This window comes from Scardinius erythrophthalmus, assembly GCF_964197995.2.
Source record: "Scardinius erythrophthalmus genome assembly, chromosome: 25".
Lineage (NCBI taxonomy): Eukaryota > Metazoa > Chordata > Actinopteri > Cypriniformes > Leuciscidae > Scardinius > Scardinius erythrophthalmus.
In genome coordinates this window covers 30,977,882-30,990,391 of record NC_138245.1, presented here as the reverse complement: position 1 = coordinate 30,990,391, position 12,510 = coordinate 30,977,882, and positions in this window count along the sequence as shown.

Sequence of the window (12,510 nt, the reverse complement as noted above, 5' to 3'; positions counted from 1 at the left end):
AAACACACATGTTCACACATCAGTGCCGCTGGTTTCGTGTAAAGCCTGACGTTTCTCAGATCTGCTGGTCACTTCTGGCGAGACGCCTGTGTTTGTTTGCGCTGTGTGTCACTGTGGTCTGCGTGTGTTTAGATGAAGCCTGATGGAGTCAGTCGATTGTCTAAAGTGAACGCATTGATAGATCAGAGGAATGCTGTTGTGTTCGTGCGCTGTGAAGACACTCGATTTAAACAGGGAAATGTTTGTTTCAGAACACGGCCTCCATTAGCAACCGCGTGAGCCAAACCAATAAAAGCCTTTAATTAATTCAAGTTCAATAGACTGAAGAATACAGCCATGTTCGGACTGGATTACTAGCTTTACTGAATCTGAACTGGTTTGTGCTTCAGGACATGAAGCTGCGATACAACACAGCAGCAAAACTGTCCATCGGTCAATTAATACTAACCTTAACTGGGGTCGTGTTTTTAAAGGCTGCTCTCCAATGCTGCATTTATTTGATCAAAAATACAGTATAAAAATATGATTATAGTTTAAAATAGCTGTTTTCTATGTGAATATATTGTAAAATGTAATTTATTCAAAGCTGTATTTTCAGCATCATTACTCCAGTCTTCAGTGTCACATGATCCTTCAGAAATCACTCTAATATGATGATTTGATGCTCAAGAAACATTTATGATTATTATAATATCAATGTTGTATTTAGCTTCATATTTTTATGGAAACTGTGATACATCTTGCTTTTCAGGATTCTTTAATGAATAGAAAGTTCAAAAGAACAGAATGTATTTGAAATATAATCTTTTTAACATTATAAATGTCTTTACTGTCACTTTTGATCAATTTAATGCATCCTTGATGAATAAATGTATTAATTATTTTTTAAATTACCCCAGCTTTGAACATTAGTATGTCCATTAATATTCAAAATTATCAGCATGTTATAGACTTTTCTAAATATGCTAATAATTCACTTCACACAACAATCCATGTTTATCCTCATTGCAATTATTATTTTATTATTTAATTGTTTAAAAACAACTTTTAATTTAAACAACGTTAATACTCAAATTGAAATGTTCCTTACAATATAATATAATATAATATAATATAATATAATATAATATAATATAATATAATATAATATAATATAATATAATATATAAACTTGCACGCATAACTATAAACTTCAAAAATGTTTAATTCAATGTGTTACACATTTTCTTCGTAATTATTACTAAAATTTACAAACAATTTCTGAGTTCCACCAAATTTTTTATTAATAATAACTAAAACTAAAACTATTAGAATAATGTCTGTTACTTGAAACAAAGTACAAAAATATAAATATTAGTTAAAAAAAACTTCAACTGAATGAAAATTAGAAATGTGGCCTTGGCAATAAACTGAAACAAGTTTAAGTTGAAGATTATTAACTAGAAAAATAATAATAATAATAAATAAATAAATCAAACCTAAATTTATTTATTTCTAAAGTCACGTATTAGTGTCTAGTTTGTTCTAACCCTGTATATTTGTGTTTCAGTTTAAGCACAGTGTGGTTTACGTTATTCTCCCAGTGATATTCTCTATATTCTTTGGATTATATATAAAGACCGTTTGTTTGTTACTCCGACATCCCGTACATGCATGACAGGTGTAGCCAATAATTCAAATCATGTGAATTATTAATAACAATAAGTGCATCATGACACTATAAATGTATAGTTTCCCTGATCATGAGAAATGCAAGTGAAATCTGTTCAGCTTATGGGCTGTATAGGGAGAGGAGGACACATGAACTGAGTGACACGAGTGAAGCGGCACTGACGGGGTTAAACTCTGCGGTGTGTGTGTGTGTGTGTGTGTGTGTGTGTAGGGAACATCCTGACCTACATCCGTTTTCCTCCTCTAATCCTGCTCTCCCCGCGCAGGGATCTCTGATTCTGAGGTGTTGAGTCCTTATGAAAGCGGGATTCACCATCTCTGCTCCTGATCTGACTCGAGATGCATTCACATTCAATTAGCAGCTCGTAATCTGAATTTAAGGAACGTGGCGGCGAGGATTCGACAATATGCGAGCAAAAGCAGACGGATTATGTTGTAATGTTGGGAAAACAGGCGTGGGAGTGATGCAAAGGGGATTAGCGACGTTAAACCCCATTTCAATGAGCCGAGAAACCACAATAATCATAATTTGTTGACGCGTGTTCAGGTGTGAGCAAACATGTTAGTGTTGTCTATTTTAGGAGGGTGATGTGATGTATGTGGTTTAATTTAGCAAACGGATCAGGAAATGAGGATTCAGAGTTGTTGAAACACTCAACTAGTTTCTCCTGACACCGTTTAGGCTACACCTCATGATGGGAACATGCATTTCATTACATAAAACGCCGTTTGCAAGTCATTTTATTTTAATAATTTGCAACAGGATATTCGACAATAAAACAAATGTAGGGCAGGACTTGATTTTATCCAGTGTAATTAATCGGATCATGAAGAACTTCCGTTAGTTATATATCAGAACGGAGCCAGGAAAGAGGGATTTGTGACGTCATCCCAAATGCAAAGTAATTTCAGAGGCGGAGAAAGTATTTTGATAAAAGATTACGAGAGGAAATAGGGCCAATCTCATTCTGAGTCTCCACATGAAACACGTGTACGATGATGCACTTGCATTGAAAGTCAGTATCAACTTTACAGCTCAAATAACACACACTTTTTCATGAAATAATTCCATTGGTGCTATAGCAAAAATATGCATTTTAAACCCTATTACATATTCACACATTTTTACAAATTCTAAAAGTCTAAATTATTTCCTGGTAAAATAAGATTTTGTTCATATTAACTGAATTTGAATTTACCTTTTAACCTGTAATATTTTGTATATAAGCCAAATAGAGTTAAGGAGTTACAGTATTTTACATAAGCTTATCACACACACACACACACACACACACACACACACACACACACACACTAACCCTACCCCTAAACCTACCCATCACACACACACACACACACACACACACACACACACACACACACACACACACACACACACACACACACACACACACACACACACACACACACACACACACACACACTAACCCTACCCCTACCCCTACCCCTAAACCTACCCATCACACACACACACACACACACACACACACACACACACACACACACACACACACACACACACACACACACACACACACACACACACACACACACACACACACACACACACACACGCACACACACACACACTAACCCTAACCCTAAACCTAACCATCACACACACACACACACACACACACACACACACACACACACACACACACACACACACACACACACACACACACACACACACACACACACACTAAGCCTACCCCTAAACCTACCCATGACTCACACACACACACACACACACACACACACACACACACACACACACACACACGCACACACACACGCACACACACACATAAACTCTAACGCGCACACACACACACACACACACACACACACACACACACACACACACACACACACACACACACACACACACACACACACACACACACACACACTCTCTAACACACACACACACACACACACACACACACACACACACCCAGACTGTGACAGTTGGCAGATTCTTCTCATCTGTCTGTTATGTACACAAATGCTTTTCTCCTGCATGGGGCGAAACAGTGAACAGGTCAAGATGCTCTATTGAGCCTGTCAGCGCCCGAGCGGCCTCACGTCGAGAGGCCATTACACTGGAGGCCTCAGAGTCCCGCCACGACAAACTGTGTGTGCTGTCACATTCATTCTGCCCGCGTGTGTGTGTGTGTGTGTGTGTGTGTGTGTGTGTGCGATCACTGCACCATCACTTCAGGGATCAGCCCGAGTGAGATTACAGAGATGTTGATGACACACTGGCGAGTCCCGCAGAGAGGATTACCAGAGAAAATCAAATCAAATCTCTCATATTATGTTTGTGTTATTCAAAAGTTTACAGAAGAACAGCTTTTGTCCTCATGAGCCTGTGAAAACTCAAAACCTCGACGAGAAATCACCTAAAGCGATGCAAACACAGATTTAACAATGATGCCAGTTCTGCACGGCACTATCTGCCACTTTTTGCAGCTCTGAAAACATCACATATTTCTCCTAAAAACTGCAACCTATTAATACTTCCATAAGTGATTCAGAAAAGGAAGAAGGGTTGATCTCAATCTGATTAAAGCAAAAACACACACACAAAAATGCAACGAAATGTAACACACACAGCTCAAATAACAATTTTTCACCACAAATTCACTTTGCTGTAACAAAATGTGTTTTAAAGGAATCAATAATAAAAAAGTAGGCCTACATCTCAAACGCAATGCAAGTCACTTTGAATAAATGCATGAAAAAAAAAAAATGCAAAGATTATCACCTTATTTTTCTTTAGAATAACATGCATGAAGATGCAAGGCCAGTTTGGACTTCACAGTGCGAGCATTAGTTCAGAATAATCACATCATGTGAATGGAGAGCCTGGGTGAGGTTCGCTCTGATGAAGAGCGAGTGGAGTGACAGGTGCTGGAATCAGATCTCGCATAACTCCTCTTCCTCATGCCAGACTGACCCAGGGCTCTTTCTGGATAAACATGTCTGACCTCCTCAGCATCACTGCGCTGCGAACCCTTTTTTAGGCCGGCCCAGACACCCAGCGAGAGGGGGGGGAACTCATCTGCCAACAGACATTTGCCTGGGAGAGGATTGCATTTGTTTTTTTCCTGTTGCGGGCGGAACGGGCCAATTGACTGCGAACTAATCTGTCCCGCTGTCGCAGTCTGTGCTGTTCCACAATGTCGGTACACAGTGTACAATTGTATTTATAGCCTGCCAACTAGACTTATCTTCGTTATGTAATATTTACGGCAACGAGACAGCCACCCACGGCCTCTCTCTCTCTCTCTCTCTCTCTGTGTGTGTGTGTGTGTGTGTGTGTGTGTGTGTGTGTGTTACGCTCGCTCGGCCCCGCCGTGCCTGCTGGGTAATTTTACTCACAAGCTCCAGCCAAGCACGAAACATCCACAAACACTCTGTGCTGGAAAACTGCGCTCGCTCGTGTACCAAAACACGGGCCGCCAGCCGTCCTCAGAAGCACAGTTCAGTGGCGCTCGCTCGCCCGCTCACTCCAGACGAATCACGCTCCTCATCTACGCCTCCGTGCAAATGTGTGCTGATCAGTGGGTCAGGGTGGAAATGCTAAAAAAACAGATATTTAGAGCAACTTAACAATGCACTAAAGGATCCTGGGTAAATAACCCATGGCATGTGTGTGTGTGTCCATTATCACAGACAATAAGAGCTTACTGTGTTTACAGTAGGGTTGCACGATTTGGCCAATATTTTTGTGATTTTGCTATATATTATTATTATATTAGTTTTATTATAACGTTATGGTTGTTATTATTTCATATTCTATTTAGTAATAATGATGATCAAGGAATAATCGATTCCCAGGGAAAGCAAGAATTGATAAGATAAATGTGTATAATAAAAGTCGCTTTGGATTAAAGCGTCTGCCAAATGCATAAATGTAAATGTAAATCAAATAATTATAATTATTTCTAAAAAAGAAAAATAACAATCATAGTTATAATAATACTAATAATATAAATAATATAATTAGTCCTGTCAAATCGATTAATCGCGATCGATTAAACGGCAGAAATGTGCCGCTCGTATTTTGGTGAATTATTAATGTTGTTTGCTGAAGCAGGATTCACTATTACTACCTTGAACCCCTATATTTAAACTTTAACGTGTCCTGCAGCGTTTGTGCTCCAGGCGGGAGTGATCCCTCGGTTGGTTTGTTCCTTTACTAATGCGGGGTGTTTTCATGCAGGGATCCCCACAGGAGCACAAGGGGAACATTTATTAATATATTTTTTATATATATTTTATATATTTAATATTAAAATTGATCAACTTTCTAGTTATGTTGTTTTATTTTCATGGAAAACTTTAAATTAAGATTCTAAAATAAGCATATAACAATATATATATATATTTTATAACACATTGGGTGAATTAAGGGGGAGAGTTTTGAATTTAATTTGTAAGGTTTCTTGCTATAAATTAAAAACATCAGTCCAACACATGAATTTACAGTAACACTTAAGTTTAGGGTCAACTAGTTGCTTATTAGCATGCATATTACTAGGATATTGGCTGTTTATTAGTATTATAAAGCACATATTAATGCCTTATTATGCATGACCATATTCTGTACCCAATATCCAAACTAAACTACCTTACTAACTATTAATAAGAGGTAATTAGGAGTTTAATGAGGCAAAAGTCATAGTTAATAGTGAGTTAATAATGAGAATTGGTGTGACTGAAGTTACCAATCCATTTGAGGAGGAAACAAGGTCATAATATTATAATGAAAGCATGCGTGACAATTCATTTTGTAAACTGAGCCAAAAACCTCTTTTTGGTAACATTTGGGCAATTCACGAACTTTGGGTGATTGGGACATCACATTTTTTCATTGATTCAGGCTAGTGTAAGCATATTTATTGAACAAGACTATGATATAAATTAATTTTAAAGATTTTCTTTTTATGTTTTCTCTTCCATTTCTCTGTTAATAAATCCATTCACATCATAAACGGAAGTTTTAAAGGGGTCATATAATGGTACATGCACTTTTACAAGTTGATTGTACTGAAATGTGTGTTGGCAGTGCCTGTACACAACCATCATAAAATGATAAAAATCCATCCTGTGTTTTTTTTTAATTTTCTTATATGTTTTCCCCGTCTCAAATCAAGCCGTTCGATTTAGTGACGTCACACAATCGACGCCCCTCCCACGATGGTTGATTGACAGCAGCGTTTCAACACAGACCCGCCCTCACGCCCTTGTGAGCGAGCTGTCAATCATAGCACGCGCCAACGCGTGTTCATTGTTGATAGCTGGAGCACTGAGTAGAATGGCGTCGGTCTAAGCGATTGTGGTGTTCTGTTCTTGGGTGTAATAAGGAACACAGCATCATTTTGATGTTCCTAAATCCGAACCGCTGAAGACGCAGTGGCTGAGTTTGTTTGCGAAGGGAATATTCCCCACGATCAACATCAATGCTTTCATGTTTGCGCAAATTATTTCACACACCAGACTGCTTTACAAACGAGGTCAGTAAAGCTGGTTTTGCTAAGAAGCTGCTCCTGAAAAAAGGATCGGTACCAACTATTCGTGTTCCTGCTGCACCTCCAGAAGAACTGAGTGAGTGTAACGTTTTATTGACCGTTTTATTTAATCGCTTGCATGCTTCACAATGAATGCGACTATTTTTACACTCAGGGTACTATACGGCATGTTTTATATGTATACGACGTTATCAATATAATTCATAATCCCACGTTTATAATGAACGACACGTTATGGTTATTGTGTTACGGTGTACGCACAGAACAGAGGGGCGGGGTGAGCAAAGCTCATTATCATTTAAAGACATGCACTTAAACGGCGTGCTGAAAACAGAGCTGTTTATGACCAGGTAAAATGAGTGTTTTCTTACAATACTAATGAGAATTTTTAATTAAAGTATATTACAAACTTTTAATTTAGACCCTAAAGAATCATATTAGCTTGACAAAAATTACATTATATGACCCCTTTTCAAATCAAAGGAGGCGGGGCTTACTGTTCACAGAAGATAAGTGTGAACACAACAGGAGAAATTAAGTTAATGAACCAGAAAAGATTTGCATGTGAAAGAAGGCGGAGCCTCAGAGCCACACCCACCTCTTACATAATCGCCACGGACCAATGGTAGTACAGAGGTGTTTACCAGCCGAAGCGAACATTTCCGGAAAGTTTGCTTTGGCAAGTCTAGTTGGCAGGCTATAAATACAATTGTACACTGTGTACCGACATTGTGGAACAGCACAGGCTGCGACAGCGGGACAGATTAGTTCGCAAACTCCCAAAACGAACTTTGTTTCGGCCTGATTTTCTTTTTGAAATGACGTCACATCAGTTCGTTTTTTTATTTTGCTTGAAGTATATCGAGCCCTTAACTGTCCTTACCATGGTCTGAATTCATAGCCGTGATATACTGATTCAAAACGAAGCTCACTGAGACGCATACGCACCTTGACTCACGGAAGTTGCGTAAAAAAACAGCCAATCAGATTGAAGATAGCCATTTTTCATTAGCATAAGGTGGGCGGTGAACAGAAAGTGGGCGTGTCCTCTAATATAAACCTAACCGACACCATCAGCGTCTCCACCAAACGCCACACATCTCCACATCTTCCAGTCTCCCTGTGCTAATGTAGGTCAAGTGGTCTTAAGGGCCAATCCATTGGGATTAACAGCAGACTGAAGTCCTGAAGTCCTGAAGTCCTCGGGCTCAAACATACTTCACGCATCTGTCAACATGAGCACATGCGGAGACATCAGCGTCCCAAAAACATTCGAGTTCATTAGGGCCAACGGAGGACACAGCCTCTCTGTCAAGGCCATGAAAAGAAGACACAGCTCCAACAAAGACTCACAGCATGGTTTCCAGTGTAACGCTGAGGGCTTTTAGCGCCCCGAACGCTTTCAGGTTCAGTTCAGAGCTCCATCATGAGTGCGTAGCCCCTTATAAACGTGAGAAGAGAGAGCGTGTGTGTGCACGCAGGGAGAAGGTGTCACGGTGTTGTGCAAAGCATAAAGGGATGAAGACAACTGCACCTCTGCCCGAGAGAGTCGTTCCACATCGTGATGGGGATTAGTATTGGGTTTGCCGGGATATCAGGTTTAAACCGTCCCGTGTCTTTCACGCTTGAGCTCCTGAAGTCTGCACGGACGGCTTCTTCTCCGAAACGGCTCTTTTAAAATATACATCAGATTCCGGAGCCGTCGCTCTGATGCCATGCAATAAATGCTTGATAAGTCTGGACAGACACTGCTTTCCTTCTCTCTCTATTTCGGTTTGTTTTGTTTGACACACACACTAATGATACGTTGCCCAGGGGCTTTTATTGTGTGTCCATCCAAAATATGGTTAAAATGCCCATGCATTTACTGATTTTCTTTCAAAATCGCTGCATATGGTGACATGTAGATGCACAAAATTATAAAAAGGAGAAATCTTTTAATGTGCCAAGTTCTTGGAAATGTAATTTGTGTATTCATAAAAAAACTTATATACCAAAAAAAAAAAAAAAGGTTTTATTACAGTCTATACATCATCATCATTGTGTGCATCTAACATTTATATTTACTCATTTAGCAGATGCTTATGGAAGCTTGTTTCCACCACAAAATAAAAAAAATTAAATGATAATTGTGACTTTTTATCTCACAATTGCGAGTTTACATCTCACAGTTCTGACTTTATTTCTCAGAATTTCGAGATATAAAGTCAGAATTGCGTGAAATAAAGTCGCAATTGCGTGTTATAAAGTCAGAATTGCGTGATATAAAGTCAGAATTTCGAGATATAAAGTCAGAATTGCGTGAAATAAAGTCGCAATTGCGTGTTATAAAGTCAGAATTGCGTGATATAAAGTCAGAATTGCGAGATATAAAGTCAGAATTGCGTGAAATAAAGTCGCAATTGCGTGTTATAAAGTCAGAATTGAGTGATATAAAGTCAGAATTGCGAGATATAAAGTCAGAATTGCGTGAAATAAAGTCGCAATTGCGTGTTATAAAGTCAGAATTGCGTGATATAAAGTCAGAATTGTGTGAGATATAAAGTCAGAATTGTGTGAAATAAAGTCGCAATTGCGTGTTATAAAGTCAGAATTGCGAGATATAAAGTCGCCATTGCAAAAAAAAAAGTCAGAATTCTGACTTTATAAGACGCAATTGCAACTTTATTTCACGCAATTCTGACTTTATATCTCGAAATTCTGAGAAATAAAGTCAGAATTGTGAGATGTAAACTCGCAATTGTGAGATAAAAAGTCACAATTATCTCTTAAAATGTTTTATTCTGTGGCGGAAACAAGCTTCCATAGATGCTTTTTTTCAAAGCAACTTACACATGAGAAAAAAACTTTAACAATTATTATTAAAAATAATAATTATTATTAGTGAGTCTAAGTAGTTACCAGAATTTTAAACACATTTTTTAAAATATATATTTATTTATATTTTAAAATGTGTGTGTTTTTTTTTTTTTACAATATGCTGCTCAACAAAAAAGAAAAAGAAAATAATAATTCATTTTAAATAGATAAAATGTTTTTTTTTTTTGTATTTTATATTTAAAAAATATACAAAACTAAACTACTTTTTAAAAATGTCAGCCTTTTAATGAGTCAAGTCACATTAACTTTATAAAATTATACAAATTATTACTTATATAATTTATAAAGGTATAAAATATTCAAAAGAGACTTGCTTGAGTACAGTTACATAAACTTTCTAAAATGATAAAATCATAATTTTACCTAAGAAAACATTGAAACGCTTTTAAAAAGAACAGTCACGGCAACTTAATATTTCTCTATTGTAAATCTCACAAGAAATTAATTTTAATTCAGAATCCTAAACTAAGAGAGCTGAAAGATGTTAAGGCCAAAATATCACAAAAACGTTAACAAGGCGACATCTTGAATTTGCTTTTGTTTTCTTTAATCGTCTACAAATCCCCAGTGGAAACGAAGGCATTACAGAGTTGCAAATGCTTTTAAAAGACGGCTCTCAGACACAACGGGGGGAGGCATGAGGATTTAGCCTGTGTTTTTGGCTGGCGAGCCTGTGTGCAAACAAAGTTTACTGTCAACCAAATCGGATGTGACAGAAAACCAAGAGCCTCCACCAACCGGCAGAACGATTACAAGCGTCCTGTACTAGAGAAGCAGGACATCTGCGATACACTACAGTAAACGAACACACACACACACCAAGCATTCGCAACCGAACCCCGATGTGATAATCAGATCCGAGGTCCTTTCTTGGAAAGAGCGGGTCTGCATTTGTTGTATATGATCAACAGAAAGGGCTCGAGGGTTTCCTCTGCTACAGTACACAGACCTCATAATCCTCATAGATCCTGTCAGCACACACAAGCAGAGAGGGATCAAAACAAAACCCGGGGCCAGAAAACTAACTCTCTCTCACAGAGAAAGAGGTCGCGTCTCAAAAACAAGCGGCGATCAGACTTGGCAGGGCTCCTGAGTGGCCTTAGAAAGGTCTTGCATTCAGCTCACAGTGCGCTCTATGTTTACACACTCAGATAAACCCATAATCGCTTTCACCCGGAATGTTTTACTGATATTCATTCGCACTTTTATGTTTATTTATTTGGCTATTGGTGCATTTATATCAGGTCTTCTGATAAATGCCATGTAGCGTCTGCTGAAGAACAACAGCAACATTCAATTATACTTCATATTTTAATATACCTAACTACTTACAGTCATTAATGCTTAAGTTATAGATATGCATCAAAAATGTTAATATTCATAATGCTAAAGTTTTTATATCATTGTGGTCTAAAGATTAGACTGGATATTAGAAACATAAAAAACAATCTGTATAATATTCTAAAAACTAAATTATTATTATTATTGTCAATTATTAGTGAGCAAACATTTTAAAAATATTTTTACAATAATTGATAACAATAATTAATAATAAACAATTACAATTTCAGATCTGCTAACTGGTTATCTATTATATTATAAAAAGAACATTCAAAAAAAGGGAGAATTGGTTATCAGTCCATCTCAAAACAATAATTATAAATTATTCTGTGTTTCTGTTCTCAGACACATAATAATCTGCATCATATTTAAAATAAAATTAAAATATTATTGTTAATAATATTAATCATTTATATTAGTGAGGCAAACGACCAGAATTGTAAATATAGATTTTTTTTTAATTAGATATTTTTTATATTCATTTTTTAAACGTTCATTTACATATTTTAGAATAATTAACAATAATTAAAAATCCAATTTTCATATCAGTTATCCAATAAAAAACAATCACATATTATGTCAAAAAGCAGAAATAAGACGATAATTATTAGATTATCAGCATTCTAGTTATCATATTTAGTTATCAGACACTTAAATATAAAAATAATCAGTATCATATTTAAAAAAACTAAATTATTATTAATACTAATAATTATTATTATTTAGCCAAAGTACCAGTTTTTTAAAAATAATTTTGTCTACAATAATTAATAATCAACAATGATTAAAAAATCAGATCAGTTATCCAATACTTACATAAAAACATTATAAGTATTAGTAGTAAAAAATAAATAAATAAATAATTCACCAGATGTCAAAAAGCTAAAATAAAACAATAATAATTATAAAGGTTCTGCATAAAAATAATCTTAGCATTGTTTATATAATAATAATAATAATAATAATAATTTGTTTTGTTTACTATTTAGCGCCTTTCAAGCACCCAAGGACACTTTATATGGCCACCGAAAGACAGAACCAGTGATAACAACAG